This window comes from Cydia splendana, chromosome 3, assembly GCF_910591565.1.
Source record: "Cydia splendana chromosome 3, ilCydSple1.2, whole genome shotgun sequence".
Lineage (NCBI taxonomy): Eukaryota > Metazoa > Arthropoda > Insecta > Lepidoptera > Tortricidae > Cydia > Cydia splendana.
In genome coordinates, this window is record NC_085962.1 from 22,439,265 (window position 1) to 22,462,683 (window position 23,419).

At 36.2% G+C, this 23,419-nt stretch overlaps 2 protein-coding genes across 3 annotated transcripts in view; one reads left to right on the forward strand and one right to left on the reverse strand.

Annotated features, from left to right (window-relative positions):
* The window catches only part of LOC134806886 (mediator of RNA polymerase II transcription subunit 7), a 357,529-nt gene that overhangs the window by 152,195 nt on the left and 181,915 nt on the right, over positions 1–23,419 (reverse strand). The gene's annotated exons all lie outside the window — the stretch shown is intronic.
* The window catches only part of LOC134806880 (LIM domain only protein 3), a 71,252-nt gene that overhangs the window by 21,620 nt on the left and 26,213 nt on the right, over positions 1–23,419 (forward strand). The gene's annotated exons all lie outside the window — the stretch shown is intronic.

Here is a 23,419-nt window from a genome sequence, read left to right on the forward strand (position 1 = left end):
TGCTGTAAAATATTTTATATTAAATTCATCACTTTTAAAGTCAATTTCACCAGTCAATGTGAGGAAACATCTCTAAATTTACATTTACAACTTTTTTTACTAAGTATTTACTAGCTGGTGTGGTGAAAATGTATTTTTGCCTTTTTTGATCTATTACTAAGAGTAACAACTACTATAAGATTACATCACTTTCACCATTGCATATTCGAATCTACCACGTATATTTTATTGTCTGTATTTTGTTTGCAGGTAATATAATATTCTGCGGTAACCAGGTTCGTAACCCAAGCTCGAAGACCCGCTCGAATGGCCAGAGGTACATAATAGGTGACTCCGATACCCGCCCGTCGGCTTACACCCGATCCTATGCTAGCTGTAAGATAATTTACTTACTAGCATATGATACTTATACTTGTTATTTCTCTAGATTCTCTACACTAAAAATCGCATCATTCAACGGTGACCAGTGTACTGGCATGCTAGTTGAAGGAGTTTACTATAGGTATAACAAGGTTTTTTTACTAGGTACTTACTTAAAATTCTTTCTTTTTTATGCATTCATATTTATTTACTCGTACTATCTTAAATATTTTTCTTTCCATGTCATATTTAACTTTTAATTAAAAAAAAACAACGGGTTGCACTCCGGGAGTGCTGGCAGAAGTGAAAACTCAATGACATTGTAACTCAAAATATTAATAACAGCGCCATCTAGTGCAAAATGTCTGCAGCACTATGTATAACTGAGCGCCATCGAGCGTTATATCGTCGCATTACTTGAAACCCCTAAGCACATCACTGTGAGTAGAGTACGTCACGCAAGCGCCCTGCGCCGCCTAAACGAAACAGCAGGCTCAGGCATACATTGTCGCCGCGCGGTAGAAAGATAGTTACGCCTTACGCCTTACGCTGTCTCGAGTTTAACATTTTTTCCCCACCTCAAAAAGTGCACAGCGCCGCTAAAGAAGTTTTCACTTCAAAAATTATTCCGACGGAACCCTCATTTTGAACTCGGAGAAACATGCGTAAAACAAATTTAGACTGTTCAAGGACTTGCCTGCAATGTTATACAAATTGCTAACTAGAGAGTAAGTACAACGAATTCAGTCGCTCGACCAAATACCGCAATGTAACGAAAATCGCATGCAAATTCTTGATCCGTCTAAATGGGGCTTTAGAATATGCCTGGTAGATAGGCTACCTATAGTACCTCGGTAGGTACAAGTCCAAAGTTCATTTAGCCCGAAACAGTCGGGTTGCTTCAGGAAATAAGAAATGCAATCTTTTAGAACAATCAAACAAATAGCGGAATATCTACAGTGACCAAGGAATTGTAGTCCCAAGCTCGGCCCGGGGAGGAATCCAATCAGCGAAACTAGTTCTAGTGATGCCTATCACTAAACTTTCACATTCAAAGATTTGTTTCTCGAGATTAAATCAAAGGCGAATTACAGCGGCGAAAAAGAAATATGGCCAGGCCGGCCCCTGCACGGGCAGGGCGGGGTGTCTTGCTGAAATTGCTTTTCAATCCCTCGGACTTTGGACTTGTAAAGAAGTTATTACCTTCCACAAGATAGCGGCGGGTCCGGCGATACGGATATATGTCTTTTTCATATGTAATATTCCTTTTTCGCGTTTTATTAATGGAAAATGTTTCGTGGGACAGTGCGGTTGGCTTCGTATATTAAAAAGACGTCGCTTTAGCGTGGCTCCCTTTATACGATTGCCGCAAAGTGGTTTAGGTTATTGCAATGGAATTTTCGTAATAAGTAAGTATTTGTCGATTTTGACGCCGGATATTTTACTTGGTGTAAGTTATTTAAAAGTAAACCTTTTCAGGTGAGGACGAGACGAGGATGACTAGTTAGAGTTTGTGTGTTTATTTTTAATGTTTCGCGTTTAAAAATATGTGGGTTTGAGAATAATCCCAATTTTAACGGGAAAACATTAAATTATCCTATCTATTGTCACCTTCTGAATGTTGAGCAAAATATACAGGAATTTCTTAACACTCCATTTTTTACTGATGGCCATTGGATAGAAAATTAACTAAATTATGTTTTAGTATAAGTTTAAGTATTGAATTTCGCAATGTATTGATAGCCGTTGTGCTGCGCTAGCTACGAGTATCTAGCTGTGCCCGGCTCGCCTGATAATGTTACCTACTCAAATTAAGTCCACTACACCAATGTTTGGAATTAATTAGGGTATTGTTTAATTGGCATCTCTTGTTATCTGTTCAGAGGGATTATTTATTCATTAGTGGTATTTGTGACAGCTGAGGTGTGCTATTACGCCAATGGTTACAAGTTACAATGGTGTTGTTAATAATAAAATGGTGTTCAAGTTAAAATGAATGATGACTAAAAAAACACGCATCCAGATTTTCGCGTTGAGTTTTGTTGAATAGAGCGGAGCATTAAAACGGTTTAGGCTTGACGGATCGTTAATTTTATAAAAGTTGCAATAGCGTCCCCAGTTGTTGTTGTCAGGGGTATCAAACGCAGGCTCGCAGGACAATGCGGCCCGCTACAAGCGCGTGCGGCTTGATTACACCTGTCCGTCACGATTAATAGAATATTGTGTGATTCAAATTGAATTAGCTCGCCATTGTCGAATTACCCGCGTATGGTTCGTACGGACTATTGATTTTGAATATTTAGTAGCCAATTTAGACTATGTTTGTACTGTGATTTGAAAATTGGATATCATTGTTTGATAGTGCGTAGGTAATTACTTGCATATTGTGTATACTCGCAAATTGATTTGATTTCAGTTCAGGCACTTGATATACACTTTGTTTACACGTTATTGTTTATGATGAAGTCGATTAGTTATAAGTCAAATATGGTTTTTAAATAAAAGCCAATTAATTAGTAATAGGCTACTATTTCAATATAATATAATTAGACATATAGGTCCTACACACTGTTTGCTTACAAGGCCTTAGGTTTCCTACTTTGCATTCCATATTTACACGCTGTAACTTGGTGTTGAGATCGTATAACTTGGTATAGTTATTTGTTAATTTAGTTATAAAGCTAAATATGACAATATCTACAACTAAGTAAATCGCCCCAAAACTGTAGTTTCATAGTTTTATCATATTTGTGTATTCTATTTATAGAAGCTTTGTTTTAACTTACTTTCAACGACATATCTAAGTAAGACGAGTAAATATTTGTGCGCGGCCGGACGTTGAGCTAGCATGACCATATCCAACATGGACACACAAAGGTACCTATTTTGATAATTAACTCATCCAAGTACCAGTTGGTACAAGTAATATGAGTGGAAGATGTGCGTGAGAGTTATTGGATTTACTATAGTTAGCAATAGTTCATAGCATGGTGTTTAGTAATTATTTGACTAAATAAATTAAAGCCTAGAAAATGACTAATATGAAATGAGAAGTTAAAACCGTTGTCTCCGTAAACTGAAATGGCATCCAGTGCCCATATGACACATATATCTAATATATCTGCATATTTTTGTTTATGTTTGACATTGTAATATTTCTAGTAAAATAACACAATTTAAAATATTTCATAAAATAATTAAGCCCAACTAAATGGGGGTTTAAGTGTACCTAATTATGTACAGGTAACCTTCAAACAAAAAAACTTCAACTAAAAAAATGAATTTTTCACCCGTTCTCACAATAATGTGTCCGAGGTGTAGGTTTTTTTAAATACACAAATTATCTACCTACCTATTGGTTTCAGTCTACCTTGATGCTCATTATTCAGGTACCTTTTTATTGCAACCAATGTTTGTTGCTCTAGCGGAGCCCTGTCATCGGCCCCTCTAGTTCCGCTCAATTGACCACAAATGCTGGCCCAATATTTGCTCAGAACATAAAAATGGCAGCTGCTGGTTTCTCGTCTGATTTGTTGACCGATTGAAAGCTGTATTTGTATTCCGGCAACATGTAGTTATTAAATGCTACATTACATAGGAGTTGAGATATTATTTTGTTACAAAACTATGGTTTTTTATTTATGTTAAGTTTCCGTACATTTATGTAGTAGCAAACGCTATTTATAATTTAGAACCCTGCAAGCGGGTAACTTGGAGCTAGAACTGACAGTGCACCGACGTCGTCGCGTAACATTACTCGTCCGTTACCCCAAACTCATTTACCTTCAAGATCCTAAGTTAGCTCCAGCCAGGGGAGCCATGTAACTGAATACGTCTGTTTAGTACAAGATCATCTCGTAATTAATCCACTTATGAAGCAGGCAAGGCTTTGAAACGCGATGCTCAACTTAGCGGCTTCTCCAGGGAGTGTTGAGTGTTGTTCGGTGTACAGTGTTGCGCTGGCGTTTGTTGTGCAGCTCATATATGTGGGAACTATTGGGAATATATAAATACAGATTAAATGTTCCGTAAAACCTATAAATTATAGTCCAGTATAGTTCTCCATGTCCTAGCCGACAACGGCGACCTTTACAACTTTCTCTGATGAGCACTTATGTATATGGCTCGCCAACGAGCCATAGTCCAGTACCACAGCTATGGTCTATAAATTCAATACGTAATAAGTATAAATAGCAGTGTACACTATTGATTTGTCTGAGTTTTTCTCCCATTTATGCATTATGTAAATGAACGAAAAACATTTACTCAAACCCGTTAATGTCACACTGACAGGTCACACTGAGCAACTTCTACGGGTTTGAGAAAATGTATAAATATCTTGCGATACAAATACGACATTCGAATAATAGTCACATCTGCGACGGCAAAGTCACTTATTTTATCAAGGAAATTGACAGCTACGGCGGCGGCAACAGTAATGCAGCTTTGCATCTGCAGTTGACATCTGAACGTCACCTTTAATAGGAAACAATACAAAATTGTTGTCTCTCGTAAAACGATTATAAAATCTATTAATAACGTTGATTAATAACAAATTTCCTTAACGTAATTAGAGTTTAGAGGGGAGAAAGATTTATTACAACACTATTAAATAAATATAAAACATTAAATTAGCTAAAAAACTCATACATCATTCTTAAATATAAAATATTATTAATCAATTAAATTGTCAAATCACAAAATACCTACAAATACAAATGCATTTCAACACATCTAAATTTAACCTTATAAAATAACTTACAATTAAATAAAAACTAAATTACAACTAACACAAATAGTCCCCCAGATCCGATCCCTGCGGAAGGGTGCCCATAATGCTGGCTACATTCCCCCGCTGAATCGCAACAAAATAAAGAGTAAAATTCATTTCTACATATTTACCTTTATGAAATAATGTTCTTCATAGCCAAAAAACACTGGCTATATTTGCGTACTTTTCTTCCATACAATGCATAAAAAGTAATTAAAATGAATACAGAACCAAAAATAAGTAGCATCAAAGAGTAAAAACGAAAAAATCAATAACGGCCACTTAAATTCGTATTATAACATCGAGAACTCGCAACGCTATGATATGTATATGCATATATTATATGGATATCAACAATATTTATTACTTATTTAGTGTATTTAATAGGTACGATGGAAATTGGAAACGATCGAGCGCTGAAAAAATACGAATACTTTTTAAATATATGGCGAATATTATAATTACACACGAACATGAATTATAATTCTCTGAATACCGACTCGGTAAAATAATTACGATTTATGATCGATCACCCTATTGTAGACTCCGTTCTCTTCCATAGCTTGCTTTATACATACAACGTCAAATTGTTTGAGAGGATGCGTGGAAAGGTCTCTTATAAGTTAGTATAATGGTCAACACATTTTAGAAAAAGGTCACTTCTGACAATACAATAAAAGTTGACGACTCTGGTACATATACATATACATATATCCCATTTTTCTTATTTATTTGAGTATCAGGTACTGAATACTACGTATTTTATAAATGATTGTACATCGATGTACATCGATGCCTTGATTTACCTATATATATATACACATACATACAATTTATACACCTAAACCTTCCTCAAGAATCACTATATTCATAGGTGAAAACCGCATGAAAATCCGTTCAGTTGTTTTTGAGTTTATCACGAACAAACATACAAACACACAAACAGACAGACTCGGCGGGAAACTTTGTTTTATAAGGTGTAGTAATGTTATGTGTTAAGTTAAGAGAAACTTAGGTACTCTACATTTTGGCAGAACATTCATAAACAAACCGTTTCTTTTGGCTAACCGTCTTTAAGATACATGTAACGTAATCTTCTGAGCCTAACTACTTACGTTTTGGTTTATTTTTTTAATGCTTACTGTTTACTGTTCCTTTTCGATAAATAACTCGTTTGTAACACCGTTTTATCTATACATATAATAAAGCTGAAGAGGGTCGAAAGTCTGTACATGGAAGATATTTGAAAAAAAGTTGGCTGGGGATACTTAGAATTGATAACAGAACACGTTCCAACAGTTTTTAGAATTTTTGTCTGTTTGTCTGTTTATCTGTTTGTCTGTTTATTTGAACGCGCATCACGTGAAAACGGCTGAACGGATTTTGATGAAAACTTTACTAATCTGTCGAGAACATCTCCGGCCAGGTTATAGGCTATAAAAATTCAACCCCTAAACGGGGGGGGTAGCCACAACAATCGATTGACTTAAGTTTGCCCCTGAATCGTATGGCGCTACTTAGGAAGGAGGGGCAAACTTTTTTCAAATATGTGCTAACACTTTAGAGTACCCTGGTAAACTAACAGATGGCGCTGAATTTAATACGATGTGACATAAATAAGCCACCGAGGAAGGATTTTGCCAAATTAACTCTAAGTTTAGAAGACCCCTCTTCTAAAATTTCAATCAATCGTACGGATATAATAAAAAAAAAAAAAAAAATGTTTATTGCCAAAAAAACGAAATCTTACAGTATAAGTACATTATAGCTTATAATAGACAATTATTAGTACTAACAAGTTTTACAAGTGCAGGACAGCCTTTCTTTTGGTACATAGGCAATGGGCACCAGTCTCAGGTTTTGCTAGATTAGTGGTATTATCCAGCCCTGATTTTCAGCCTGATCCCTCTGGTCGGAAGGCGTTTGGCGCGGCTGTGTGTGCGTGTGTGTGTGTGTGCGTGCGTGTGTGTGTGTGTGTGTGTATGTGTGTGTGTACCTAAAAGGTGTGACTGTTACAGGAGTGCTTGTGTGTATGTTGTGTGTATGTATATCAACAAATTTAATTGAATAATTGTGTTGGTTTAATAATACAACAAAATTAAACGACAGTAAATTAATTGCCCCTCATTGCACAGTGCCATCTTTTGGGGAGCTGAGTAAACATTAAGTAACCAAGAAAACTAAAAATGGGTTTACATAGTTACGTAGTGGTAAAATAAACACACATATCAACACGCGTATAATTGCATAAAATTATTTATTTTCTCCGTCATGAATTATACCAAATCGTAATCATATCGCATCCATATCAAATCCATATTCATACGCATCGCCTCCTTAAGCACTTAATAATGGCCACGAAGGTGGGTACTTTGAAAAAACATTGACCTCCGTCATTTGCAGTGCCGGATTAACCCTTTTAAGCAGAATAAAATTATCGAAAAATTTTCGCGCTCGCTTCGCTCGCGTTATCAATAACATTCTAAGATGCTTATGATAAAGGTGACATTCAGGTGGTGCCTGCAGCAGCATTAGGTACTCTGTTGCAACGTTACTGCTGCGGCACTGTCAATTTTCGTGATAAAATGATGTGACTGATTTCCATACTAAAAGTAAAAATGTACAACTGTCTATCAAAATGCGTTTTTTATATCGAAAAATTTTCGCGCTCGCTTCGCTCGCGTTTTCAATAAAATTCTAACATGTGATAAAGGTGACATTCAAATTTCGTGATAAAATGATGTGACTGATTTCCATACTAAAAGTAACAAATGTACAACTGTCTATCAAATTGCATTTTTTTTATATCGAAAAATTTTCGCGTTCGCTTCGCTCGCGTTTTCAATAACATTCTAAGATGTTTATGATAAAGGTGACATTCGGGTGGCGACTGCAGCAGCATTATGTACTCTGTTGCAACGTTACTGCTGCGGCACTGTCAATTTTCGTGATAAAATTATGTGACTGATTTCCATACTAAAAGTAAAAATGTACAACTGTCTATCGAATTGCGTTTATTTATATCGAAAAATTGTCGCGCTCGCTTCGCTCGCGTTTTTGAATAACTTTCTAAGATATGATAAAGGTGACATTCGGGTGCGGATCTGCAGCAGCATTACTCTGTTGCAACGTTACTGCTGCAGCACTGTCAATTTTCGTGATAAAATGATGTGACTGATTTCCATACTCAAAGTAAAAATGAACAACTGTCTATCAAATTGCGTTTTTATATCGAAAAATTTTCGCGTTCGCTTCGCTCGCGTTTTCAATAATTTTCTGAGATATGATAAAGGTGACATTGGGGTGGCGACTGCAGCAGCATTAGGTACTCTGCTGCAACGTTACTGCTGCGGCACTGTCAATTTTCGTGATAAAATGATGTGACTGATTTCCGTACTAAAAGAAAAAATGTACAACTGTCTATCAAATTGCGTTTTTTTATATCGAAAAATTTTCGCGCTCGCTTCGCTCGCGTTTTCAATCACTTTCTAAGATATGATAAAGGTGACATTCGGGTGGGGACTGCAGCAGCATTACTCTGTTGCAATTTTACTGCTGCAGCACTGTAAATTTTCGTGATAAAATGATGTGACTGATTCCCATACTAAAAGTAAAAATGTACAACTGTCTATCAAATTGCGTTTATATATCGAAAAATTTTCGCGCTCGCTTCGCTCGCGTTTTCACTAACATTCTATGATGTTTATGATAAAGGTGACATTCGGGTGGCGACTGCAGCAGCATTAGATACTCTGTTGCAACGTTACTGCTGCGGCACTGTCAATTTTCGTGATAAAATGATGTGACTGATTTCCATTCTCAGCTGAAATGCAGCAATGAACGTCACTCAATTTACCAAAAAAAATCAATGTAACCTTGATGACCCTAGGGAGAGGGGCCACCATGGTCTAGAAATACTTAGGGCATCAAAATATCTTAATCCGGCACTGGTCGTTTGCGGAGTCAAACGATTTGGGACTCGCATTTTATACGCATTTACCATGCCTTCCCGAAAAAAATCGAATCATTCGCGTAAGTTTCGCAACGCATTAAGGTTACAAGGGGCACGTGGTCTTCCTCAGGAGTCTGAAGAAGACCACGGTAAGTGGCGCTCTAGCCAGGCAGGCCGCTTCGTTTTCGCTCGCGCGCGTATACCTTACTGTATCGTCCGATATACACCTACTACTCTGTCGTTTAAATCCTTAGAGAATATAACCAACGGAGACGCCATGTCTATAATTTTCGGTACAAAATAGTCTGGAGTTTTTTGCGGGGGAGGGGCACATCAAATGTGTACCTACGTAACGTAAACATAGTCATGTCAGATAAACGTCGGTTGACCATTGGCCGCCTATTTTCGACAGAGGGGAACGCCTGTTAATGACCACTCCGTTTGGTTATATTCTCTAAGTTTAAATCACGTGTAAAATTTGAATAAGGGCGAATAAAACTATTGATTTTGGAGTGTAGTTTTATTTAGTGGTACCTAATTGTAAAATATTTTATCTGGACTTCAGTCCTCTAGCATATGCATCTGTCAACTTTACTTCAAGTTCCGCCTCCAGGGGAGAAGGAGAGAAATTAGGATTAGAAATTAGCCGCTTACTGACACAGACCGAATTACACGCGGGCGGAGCCGCGGGCACAGCTAGTTATAAATAAAAATCTGACTAAAATGTGATTGTTGTGAGGTTGTGACAAGTCAACTGGTGTATATAGCCACTATGTTTCGCCTTTAGTTCTATTTCATTTAATATCTTGTAGCACTGATGTATGAACATGCTAACAGGTAAATGCTAAAAGTTTTAAACATAAGTAGGTGTTAACATTAAAAAAGTGGAATTAGGTGATGTTGATGTTGAGTTGCTAACAGGAGAAGACCTTGTAAGGGATAGTTTCCCTTTTAATTTATTTTCCTGTTAAAATACCTATGACGTTTTTACCTCTTATTACGATAATTGTGTGGTAATTTTCCTTACACAGACCTTACTTAGTTATACGCCAAGTAGGTATACGCCAACTACATGTCAAAAACATTTAGGCTCATATTATGTTACAAACAAAATCGATGGAGTTATCATTGAATATAAACTATATCTTCTTACTCTTCAACTTCACTACATCTTATAAAACAAAGTCCCCCGTTGCGTCTGTCTGTCTGTATGTTAGCGATAAACTCGGAAACCACTCAACGGATTTTCATGCACTCTTTAGGTACTCATCAATATTATATAATAATTCTTGAAGAGGATTTACATGTGTATAATTTGTAAAGGTTTACCGTAAGTAATAATCTCGGTCGAAAGGGATAATCTTAAATTGAGATAGTCACTCAATTTTATTTTTCTTATATAACAATATACACATACGAGTATTATCGCTCTTGTAAAAAAACTCTACAGATGGCGGCCATTCGACTCAATTTTTTCTCGTATTTATAAGGTTTCACCGTATTCAATGTTGTTATATTAAATTTCGATATGTTTAAACTTAGACAGCTGTTATAGCAGCGGACAAATATATTGAGCCACCCGATCTGCCCCTCTACCCATAACAGCTATTAAAATATCAGTGTGATTATAGAATTTATTACGAGACAATACTCGTACAGTAAATAAAACTTAGTTGAGTTTTCCAATGGCTGTCACGACCTGCGTGGTGGGCGGTGGTTAGGGACTCTCTAAGACAATCACTCAATAAATACGTCCACAATAATGTAGTTTAAAGCCCAAAAAGCTATTTAAAGAAAAGAGTAGGCACAATGTGAGTAATTTTCATCATCCAGGAGTAACTAATCATCTTTTACTAAAACCATTAGAAGAAAACAGAACATAAACTGTAAATTTTGCGACGTCGGATACTCGTAGGAAGACGTGACCTGCCCCAACAGTCTCTGTGTTGGCGCGCGGACATGCTACCAGGGGCACATCGATTTATACGGCGAAGAGAAATCAGAACATCAGAACAAGTAAGAGGTAGGCTACGTAAAAACATACTAAATGTATCAAAGTTCTGTTGTAGTTGGATATGTATATGTCGCGTTGGATATATTATTAATAATAATTTTATTTTATAATCCTATTCTAGTTATCGTATACATAAGACTTGCCTAGGCTAGCGACTAGGCTAAGATGCCGTTGATTAAATATATTTTTATGTACCTACACTAACTTTGCTTTCTATAAATGTACCATTTAGTCGCTGTTAAAAACGAAATAACATATTTATATTATATTTACCTGAAGTTGCATCTCATTATCCATTGTCTATAACATGTAAAACAATATTAATTAGTATTTAGTATGCAATCCTTTTCAATCGTTAATTGCAGTTGTTAATTAACTCATACTGCAATCACGTTAACATACTTAACTAGAATATGCATTGCCTTATCAGGTGCAGTAAAATTGATTGCTAATTACAGGAAATGAAACAATTCCGTATCTAATTAGCGTGATCGAATTAGAATGGTTAACATACCTTCGAGCCGGCTTAATCCAACGTCAGTCATTGATCTACTCGCCTTTCAGGCCAATTCGAACATACAGCACGTATATCAGAATGATATTTCAATCTTGTTTTTTAGTTATCGTGCGTCTCGCTCGCGCCAATACATATACGGACAAGCAGACGAAATGCGCGATAACTGAATGACATCAGTTAGATGTGATTCTGATATCGGTTTACGTTCAAATTTACCTATTTTAATAAAAAACGAAGTTAATCAGGTAGTTAGGGCGTGTGCACACGAGGTTGGACGGCACACAGGGTCTTCGTGTAGCTGTAATGTGGTAAATAAATGATGCTTCGATGAAGCTATAGAAAAGAGGTTTAAAGTGAGAATTCACAAAGTGGTAGTGAACAATTTAAATAATTATTATAAGATTATTATTATTTAAATAATTAATACAAGATCTCAAATAATGGAACTCAAAATACTGCCCGCAACTTCGTCTGCGTGGATTGATAATGATGATTGATAATAAACTAGGTATTCTATGTCCTTCCCGGGGTCTCAAACTAGAACAATTGTCTTAAGACATCATACCAAATTTAATCTAAATCGATTCAGCGGTTTAAGCGCCAATTTGATTATTTTCATTTCAATACATTCAAAACGGCTTTGATAATGTGATTTCACACTACGCCACCACCACCACCGCCTGACTTTTAACCAGTTGGTCTAAAATAATCCAGTCTAGCGAATTGGTGCTTGAACGGTCTACCTTCTACACTAAAATTTCAATTTAGACTAATTTAGTGCTCGGGTAGTTTCAGATTGACAAAACATAACAATATTACCGTATCTTTATAACTTAAATACGTATTACATTTCTAAGCTGAACAAACAAAGAATATTTATTGAATATAAAAAATGCATACCTTCAGATCCACAGCGCAGGCTTCGTCATTTTACAGAAAGCTAATCCACCTTAGATTTCGTCAAAATAAAACGTGCATTTACACACATACTTAACATCAATATTACCCATTTGTAATAATTGTCAGTTTTAGCAGCAAAGTAACAGGTAGACCACCCAATTAGGTTAATTAGTATACTCGTATTCTTTACGGCTTGCGGGCACTGGAAATGGAAACTGATTGATTTGTTAATTAATAAACCAACTCACGATAATAATTAGGTACATACATTAAATTACTGATAATGAGCGAAGCTTACGACTATCCGTTGCAACTTCAAATTGATAAATTAATTAATTCACTAGGCTAGGTAATATTACTTACTTAATCTGGGGGCACGGTAGTGCCCCCGCCAAGACGAGCAAAGCGAAGCGCAAGGGCACTACCACTACCTACCTTTACTCGAAGCGCTTCGTCGTTTTTTTGAACCCTCATAACTTGGGTTTGGATTATACCAGATAAACAAAATTCTCGGGATATGATGTCAATAGTGGACTTATTAAACATAAAAAAATTAAATTGCATAGCTCTTATACTTTAGATTTTATTCATATCTAAAAAACCCCGATTTCGTCACTGACTCACTCACTCACTCACTGTTGATCATCAAAACCTCTAGGGTACTTCCTGAAGTCCTAGGAAGCTAAAATTTGGTATAGAAGATAGTCTTAGTACACAAACAACAAAAAAATTCAAAAACTAGAAATTTTTTGCCCTTAAGGGGGTGAAAAGGGGGGTGAAATTTTGTATGAGAAATCAATAACCGCTGAACCGATTTAGTTGAAATTTGGTATGTAGATAGTTTTTGTTATGGGGAATGGTATAGAATAGCTTTCAACCCCAAAATCACCCCGTAAGGGTGAAAAGGGGGTGGAAAAGGGCGTTAGGGGAAAAAGGGGGTTGAAGTTTGTATGGGGAGTCAGTAAAAAGCAGATTGTATAAAAGATGCCCAGGTGCGTATTTCAGGATTTTTAACACGCGCAACCCTATAAATTAGGGGATGGAAGCAACTTACAAAAAGAAGTGAAATCCCACCAAAAACATTTTCATGTAAAATGTTGCCAAGACGAAACCATAAGGCCTGACAAAAAGTAATCAGATCTCTTGTAGAGCCAAGTTTCTAACTCTACAAGACCTAACTTCACAAACTCTACACCTTAGTCAAAATATGTGGCTTGGCCGCTTCGTTACTCCAAGAACTATTGTATTATAAAAAATAATTAATAGGGAATAACTTTTTCACCTTACGTCCATGTGACAGTAGCGAAACGGTCAAGCCACATATTTTGACTAAGGTGTAGAGTTTGTGAAGTTAGGGCTTGTAGAGTTAGAAGCTTGGCTCTACAAGAGATCTGATTACTTTTTGTCAGGCCTTATAGTTTCGTCTTGGCAACATTTTACATGAAAATGTTTTTGGTGGAATATGTATATTCAGGTTATTCTAATGCACATGGGAGAAATTGAGCAGGTACTCGGTATGTTAGTAGGTACAGTAACAACGAAGTCACGTTTTGATTATGAGCAATTGATGTTTCGGCACTGATCCGAGTGTCATCTTAACGTGAAAAAATTAAAAGTAGGTACATATTAATAGGTATGGACCTACTTAGTACAAATAAATTAAATACATTTATTATGAGAATAATCCCGTTATTATTGTAAGTATGTAGTACACGTTGTAGTGTCGTCAGTTTTTAGTGGTTGTGTGTTGTAGGTATGTACGAGTATGTACTGTAATTATGTGTGTCAAAGGGGGCTTATAAAGTTTTTGCATCACCTATTATTGTTGTTGATTGAATTCTCTGTATCCGCTACCAAAAAGTTGTCTGGAACGCTCCTTAGCGATAAGCCCGCCCTGCTGTGTTCTGCCTCTCTCTTTAATAAATTGTTTTTCTTTAAGTTTTAGATTTCCTTTACGAGGTGTGCCAATAAAGAGTATTCTATTATTTAACTGTAGTTGCAATGGAAAAGTTATTGACTGACCTTTGTATTTCGCTCTCATTATCAACACTACGAGTACTGAGTAATAATTTAACCAGTTCGCAGTATGAAATCAATTAACTTAAAATTATTTATAGGTTCTTAATTACGTACAATTTATTTGCAAATAACTAACTCTTATTTCAAATACTCATCATCCCACATCAATTGATTAAGCACATCCCGTGCTATCGGTACTGATTGAGTAAGTAACTCGCATTACCGGCGATAACTGAGCGGTGGCATGTATGTTATGCGCTCAATTAGTCACTACCGATTAACTACATTCAATTCATAAAATAGGCCACGTCGGGAGAACAAGAACTTAATTAATTCTGGTGCTAATTACATATTAGAGTAGGTATTGTTCTATTTCGTACATTGATAATTCACACCGTATCAATAGTTAGGTAGCTTTAGACATTCAAGCGCAAAAAAGGGCTACACACAAACACAATGTTGTATGTACTTAGTAATAAATAAAACATTGACAACTTAATACTTATAATAGTCATTAAGATTTTAAAATAGTTCATGAAACCGATTTTGCAAGTGTAGAACACTATTATGGCTCAAGAGACTATTAAATTGTCATCGTCATCGATCGATCATCCGACTATTGGTTATAATACGCGGTCCTTGCATACAAATCAAGATTCTACAGTACAAAGACAAAAACCGCAGCACAGGACGCCGCTGCGAAGTGTGGTCTATAAGAATGTCTGGTTGACCGAAACATATCAGTATCATTGAAATTGCTCGTAAAAAATCACAGTTTGTTCCAGGTGGCTTAGCACGGTCGCGTTTTTATCCCTTGTCACCATGCCTGTCACGTTCTAACAAGTATGTAAGTGCGAAAGGGACGCGCATAGTGATAGTCGATAAAAATGGAACCGTGCTGAGCCCGCAGTTCTTCGCTTGATAACTCGGGAAAACCAAATTTTCTCGGTACAAATGACGATATAATTAGCCGAGCGTTAGCGAAAGTCTTCCTTTTAACTTGGGCAAAAACGCTTTCGTATGTCCGGATGTTCTCCTTTTAGGTCGCAATTCTTAACAGCTTCTCGTGAAAATTTGTGAGCAGGTTCGACCCTTCCATGATTATTGCATAATTTTATGTCGATTCATTTTCTGGAACTTTTTTCAAAATAGCGGAGCAAGATAATTTTGTATCAAATAGCTAAAATTTATCTAAATTGTGGTGTTATTAGACCAAGTATTGTATTAATGAAATACCTTGACTTGATATTGAATACCAATTGTTACTTTTAGGCGGCCGGTCTCAATGCAATCGCAATGAATGACTTTATTGAATAAGGGGCTAATACTGACATCAAAACGTCAATATACGCCATAACGCGTTGTTATATCAATTAAATTTATTATTTGAAATACAATGTGGAGTCAATAAGTCACCTTCCGACCGAAATCCGAGGGAGAGAGGAGCAATTTAGCAGCAATTTTAATAATAAGTCCCCGGTATTTCTATTATAGCCGGGAGGCGATCAGGTGGGTCGCCGAGGGGTTTAATAACTCATGATTAGCCTATTGGAATCGCTCTGAATGTTTGCTATTTTTTCTATATTGCCTGAACACGAGTACTAAAAGCACAATGAAGTTCGCCCTACATTTACCTACTCTGGCATAGTTACTTGATCTTAGAAAAACGGACAGAGTAAGGATAGACTTTTTTTTTGTCACATTTTTAAAGCTCCCTGGAAACATTTTTGTAACGGTAACTTCAATCCAGTAATATTGCAAATTAAAGTTATAGATAGATAAAAAACTTTATTCGTTTCCACAACATACATGGTACATAGATGAAAGAAGACATGCAGCTTATACTGGTGGATCTATTAAAGCCAAATAAATATACATAAGAAATGTATTAATTACATATTTAAATTATCTAGTAAACGTCACAGCCAATATAATGTTATTACTCGAGCTACTAAAAGCTAAATTATTAGGTAAAAATGATACAAAAAATGTCCTCTATGAAAAGTCTAAATAGGGATAATCGATTAATCGCTGGACAGATCAGACCTTATCATCGAGCTTCCTTTTAATTTTGTGGATGCTTGTTCCTGCCGCTTCCTGCAACTATATTTGTACATCGGATTATGGTTTTGAAATATTCATAATTATATTATTCTGTGGTATTAAATACGTTGGTTAAGCTGGTTAAGGCTCTCTTGATTGTTCAAAAATTGATGAGAAAGTTGCATTTTATTCACATGTGTGTCATTTTGTACAAGATTTTGAGTTTCCAAAACGTCCCACTAAGCAATTCTGGTAAGTTAATTATTCTCTACTATCTTCGTCTGCGTGTAAAGTTGATGATGATGATGATTGATGATTGTTAAAAACTACCCTGTCCTTCCCCGGGCCTCTAACTTTCTCCATGTCAAATTACATCTAAATTGGCTCAGTGGTTTAAGCGTGAAGAGGTAACAAACAGACAGACAAACAGTTACTTTCGCATTTAAATAGAAACCATGGGCATTATCGTTCATTATTACTATTCAATACTATTATTATTCAATACGGTATCATTTAATAACCGCTATTTACGCCGAGTATTAATAAAATAGTTGTCTGTGTCCTGAGAAATTTTAATTAAAAATGATAACGCGTAATGTGCAGTACGTAACTCCCCTTATGGGTGGGGTGATTTTTAATTATTAAATTTTCTACGCCGGCGGCTTCCAATATTACTTTGATACGGCGGCCGATGTATGATGCTTCTGTAAATTATGAATGTTTCTATAAGTATATTAAAAAGATTTGCTGTAAATTGATGCTTTCATTTAATTATGCTACAAATACCGAACTATAAGTAAAATACCTCTGCTGCCAATTTTATGAAAACATAATTAATTTAAGGAATAGGACAAAGGGAATAACGTTTCCCACAATTATTTAGAACATTATTTGAAAGTGTTAGGGTTGAATTTGCCTAATTTCTGACATCTTTATGCCCGATCAAGGCTTAAATTTCATAATATTGATTTTGTCTTTTTAACACTTGTTTGGGAATAATGTAAGTCATATAAGCTCATATAGTTTCCCAAATAAATACCTACCTTTACTTAGTAACAGAAAATAATGAATCATTAACTGCTTATAATTCTTATAAACGTTCTAAGACGTAAACGGAGTTTTATAAAAATAAAGCACAACATGAAAATATTACTAAATACTGGCCGTATTTGATATATTCAAGTGTCGTCCCTTAGTTGTAAAATGAAAATAACGGAATGTTTTAATTTCCCTGCTCGTGACGGGTCACGTGCCCCCCTGTCATCGTCACTACTCTGGACAATTAGCTCCATCCTCCATTTGAATGAGCATTTTGTTTGCCAGATTTTTATGTTGCTCGCAACGCGTGCCTGCCTGTGCGAATGAAATGTTTCTGACATGTCTTGCCATGGATATTTTATTATGTAAACGGTGTGTACCTAGATTTGAAACTGTTGGGCTCCGCTGCTCTTTTTTCTGTTTACTTAATTATGATTGGTACATACATAAAGAAAACACTATCCCATCATAAAGCGATAAGTAAAGTTGCTAACATGTGGTTTTCACGTGTATTATTGAAATCTATGTCGTAGCATTCATAATTATATTTTTTTATTGACTGACGGTTTAGTTCATCTTTTATCTATAAATTAAAAAAAGACTTTCGTATAATCGTATCGTACTTCAAATTTATGTAACATAGCCCACCCCCAGTCATAACAATATCTACCACGGACAATCGTGCAAATTGAAAATTGAATCAAAGATCGCGCGGGCCGAGTGACGCATGCCACGGCGCGTACTGCGTTATTCTCTATCGCTTTTAAAATGGTATTAAAAACTAAATAGGGCAAACCTTTGCTTATCGGTGACACTTGGTAATTAGGTGATACTCCGTTATAATCTTACACAGTTCTCACCATGAGGAAATGCGAGCTATAAAATCATTGGCAGCTGTGAGTATTGATGCTTGCAATTGGGTTGGCAGCAATTTAATTGCTTACATTTCAGCATTGTAAGCTCAGCGAAAGATAACAACGCATTATCACCGAATTACCAAGTATCACCGATAAGCCAAGGTTTGCCCTAGTTGCCAGCGTTAGCTCGCTCTAAGGACCCACGTATGTGCGAGCGCGATGCACGGAAATGTAAAATCAATTACAATAGTATTGCTATTGAATTTTTGTTTCTAAATACGGTCCCTGGTGCGCAACAATGCTTTAATTTTACGCTCGTGTGCCTATGTGAGCGCTATCGCGATTGAGTGTTAAGACGAGTTTTAATAATTTAATTAAGTGTTACTGAGCTTTGATTATAACAGGCGGGAATCGGATTGAAGGGCTATTGTTATTATTGTTCACTCTCTTTGCTAAAAATACTGTGAAATATGATGATATCACATTTTGTTTGATCGAATATTGGTACATGTAAAAACCGTAAAATTAATTATAATTTATTCTATTATTTTTTGATTTAGACCAGAATATAAATAAATAGGTATTAACGATCGAAGCTACTTATTGTTTTTTTATTAGGTACATTATTTATAGTGTAATTAATTTTAAAGTAGGTAATATGAGCTAGACGCGATCGATCAACAATTAACTCAGTTAATTACTGATATGAGTAGGTATCTACCTATGTCCGATATTCCTTTACGTAGCCCCTTAGAGGCCGCAGAGTCAAAACGAGCTAAAAGTCCCCTTTAATAGACGTGTTGCCATCCAGTCCAATTAAAATTAATTAGCTTCAGAACACACTGCGGGCCGGCTACAAATCAACGAAGATGCTCACGCGGATAGCTAACTTTCTGGATAAGACCGGCAACACTCTCAGGCAATCTGGACTCTATGCTAGTAGCCCGAAGGTCTGAAACATATCCCTGTTTTGCGATAGAATACGATTATTGCAAAAAATCTACACTGCAATTATTAGCGTTCATTAAAGGAATGTTTTACTTTGACATCGCCTTGTCCAGCGTTATTAGCAATTGTAAAAATAAAATTCTTGTTTCATAAAAAATATTATGAATGTCTAACGCATGTGCTCATATTAGTTAACACGTAATATGAAATTTTCCCTGCATTCAGGTACGACTACCTAACCTACCTAATTGGCGGCAATGTCCGATTGTCATGTTTCTTGTACAATGTAGATATACGATGAGGTTTCTGTGAAATTAGTTGTTATTAAATAGATATTTTTGATGTCGATTTATCATTGTGTCAGAACAGTTATTAATCAAAACTCGGGCGATGCCAAATGCCAACATGTAACTTGTGGTTATTTAGGTACGATAGTTATTTTAATTACAAGTCTGTATTTGTGTAAGAGTCAAATTAAATGGATGCTGAGTAATAACGGATACTTGGAACTTGGAAACTAGATTTTCGCTTAAATTAATTTGAAATGTGTACCTAATTATATTTATACTGAAATACAAACTCACTCACAAAATAGGAAGTGTGTCATAATTAAAACGGCATGCTTTTGTTTAGGGAATAAAAAAAGGTTAAACCCGTTATAACAAGTTCTTCACATATTAAAAATCTCGTGAATTCAATTAGCGGGAAAGCAGGAGAGGGCGGGGCCTAATAAACATAATATAAATAATCTGTGGCGATAAATCTGCAGCGCTTTATGGCGGGAGTGGGTTGTCACTCGCGCTAATTAGCGCTAGTGCTGGGTCGGCGGCGCCGCAGCGGCCGGCAGCGATGGAAGCGCTGCCGTTATCATACCAGCACTGGTGCGGTTTTGAAAGAGGTCCACTGATTAACAGTCCGCCGGACGGTATCGGCCTGTCAGTTGTTCGGAACTGTCAAAATTTTGTTCTGACAGGCCGATATCGTCCGGCGGACTGTTAATCAGTGGGCCCCTTAAAAGCACAATGTTTTAGAAAGGACTCTATTGAACACAAACAAAATAACGTCTAACAAGTATGATGTCATTGCGTATGGTCTTCATCACTTCACCAAATGTCACGTTTCGCGATATAATGCACTAGTTACACAAAACTACCCAAATCGCTATTGGTGTGCCTAGATATAATTATTTGAAGAGTTCCCTTGATATTTCTAGAATTCCATAATTAAATCTTAAAGCAAATAACTGTAAATTAATTCTTTAAATAAAGATTTTTTCCAGTAAAATATAATTCGGGAATTCGTGGAAGATAGGAACTGAACAGCAAAATTTTTAATTAAAACTTCTTGGAAATGTCGAATACGAAGGTTTCGTTGCAGATTTTTATACCTTTAATAAATGTTAGAATATACTTCAAAATTTAGCCAAAAAGCGCTAAATCCGCTGCGTGTCTCATCTCTCGTCAAAGCACTCTTCATCAGGCTTAGTTAATTACGGGACATATCAAGTTTATTATAATTACTCATTTTAATGTTGCTGCGCCTAGCCTCGAACACGGCCGAGCCCGAACAGCTCCTAATGAATTGCTCGTGCCTGTTGTACTTACTTTGTAAGACATGCATACTAACGTCAAATACAGTCATTTTTAATCCGTTAGATAGTGACGTAATGGTTCAGTGAAAATGCCCCGGTTTAATTTGTATGTACGGTTTTTTTTATTGTTTATAGGGAAAACAGCTTCCTGCAATTTGTAGAAACTGTCGAACGAAGCAGCAATAGATGATGATACTAAATTATGCCAATAAGAGGATAGTGGACGACCGCTTCTCCATACAAACGTAGTGCCCATTTTCCTCCCTGGGTATTGGCATTATGTATAGAAAATATTTTTACTCAGTTAAATGTTTATATATTTTTAATTAAAAAATAGTATGTATTTTTTTGCTCCAACTCTTATAATTACCAAAAAATCGTACTCTATAATATATACTCTTATATATAGTACTCTTAAATATTATGTTACATTCAACCTGTTTTATGTTGGGTTGATATTTAATACACTTCAGGAATGCGTTCTCCCAAAGTAAACCAAACAGCTACGCAGCTCAGAGTCCCAAATATCCCGGTATTCCGGTAACGTGACGTAACGTGACACGTCATTCCCGCGGTATCACCAGCACGCACCATTACCTCCATAATTTAATTAGCTTGGAGTGATCATTTCATTAATAGAGGCGATATTTGGCTCTCGCCGGCTTTGTCAATTTTAATTAAGCCCCAATAGGTGGACCAAAATGTCGGAATACTTCGTTAATTAGTCCGGACGAGATTTCTAATAATTTAATTAATCAAGAGTTAATAAGCCCCGCCGGTATTCCAGCGACGCGGTTTGACTATATCGCGTGGATAATATTCATTTTTGGGGTTCCGTAGCCAAATGGCAAAAAACAGAACCCTTATGGATTCGTCATGTCTGTCTGTCTGTCCATCCGTATGTCACAGCCACTTTTTTCCGAAACTAATAAGAACTATACTGTTGAAATTTGGTGAGTAGATGTATTCTGTGAACCGCATTAAGATTTTCACACAAAAATAGAAAACAAAACAATACATTTTAAAAATAGAAAATATTTTTTTTTCAAATTAAATTGCACTTTAAATTGTCTTGAAATGAAACATGAAAACTGGATTAATTGGAATATAGATATTTGGATTTTTGGAAGATTGGTGCGGCTTTAAAAGCGTTAAGTAGGGATTGATACACCCCAGAAATCCAACGCCCACATCATTTAATGTATTCTCTTTGTTTTTATATTTAATCATTTATTTACATACAATATATAAACAATATATTCTCATTATACTTCATTGTTCATTTCGGTCACATTTATTTCCGCACTTATAATACATTGGTGCATTGTCGATTTTACATGCAAATAGTCCCCAATACCTAATAATAATGCTGCCTTATTATGGTTCTAATGCATGCTGTTTGCATCAAAGGCCATCAATTGACGAGCCCCGTTAGAATAAATGGGGCATTATCTATGAAAAGGGACCTTATTGTCGATGGCGCTTATGCCGCACAGCGTCGCGCGACATTGTATTTATATCGGAGCATCTTTAATAATGGCGTAAGCGCCATCGACAATAAGGTCCCTTTTCATAGATAACGTCACAAATGTCATGCAAATTGCTAAGGGCGGGTATAAGGGTTGAAAATGCCGTTAAGTGGACTGTTGATATTTTCTTTAGCCTGGAAAATTCTTGTTTGCTACTTTTATGTTAAGTACTAAACATTAACAATAAGTACAGTCACCATTAGATATATCGGAGCGGCCAAGGCGCTGACAAATATCTGAACACGCCTATTTAGAAATGAAATGAAATGAAATGAAATGAAATGAAATGAAATGAAATGAAATGAAATGCGTTTATTTTGCTTAACATTATGTACAGAGTGCGTGCGTGCGTGTTAGAGTGCGTGTTCAGTAATTTCCGATATATCTGATGGCGACTGAGTACTGAGTTATGACGTACGTGGGTTATACACAGATATAGTGTAGGTACTCGTATTACTCATAAGTTTTTTCCGAAAATTAAGGCAGCCGCCAAATAGCCGCTCCCGCAAGTAGATAGATGTTTTGTTTGTATATAAACCTTGGTCAATTTTTTTTTAGTATAATGGCGTCTACATATTTCAGTTTATAAATGTTTTTTTTTCTTTTCAGGTAATAAGCTCGTATGGGATAGCAACGAATCTGACGTACCTATCCTTCCGATCGTGTCCAGAGTACACGCGACTCCGGCCAGCGATCTGTGTAAGCCTATTCTCCTATAAACTTAACTTTTCTATCGATTTTTATTAATGGCCCATCTGGATCTCTACTTCTCTAGGGGATCATGTGACTTGTAACACGGTTCTGCGGTCAGTTTACAGTATGCAGCGATGTGCATCTGAATACTGAATTTAGATGAATGAGGCATACAATGCTATAACCT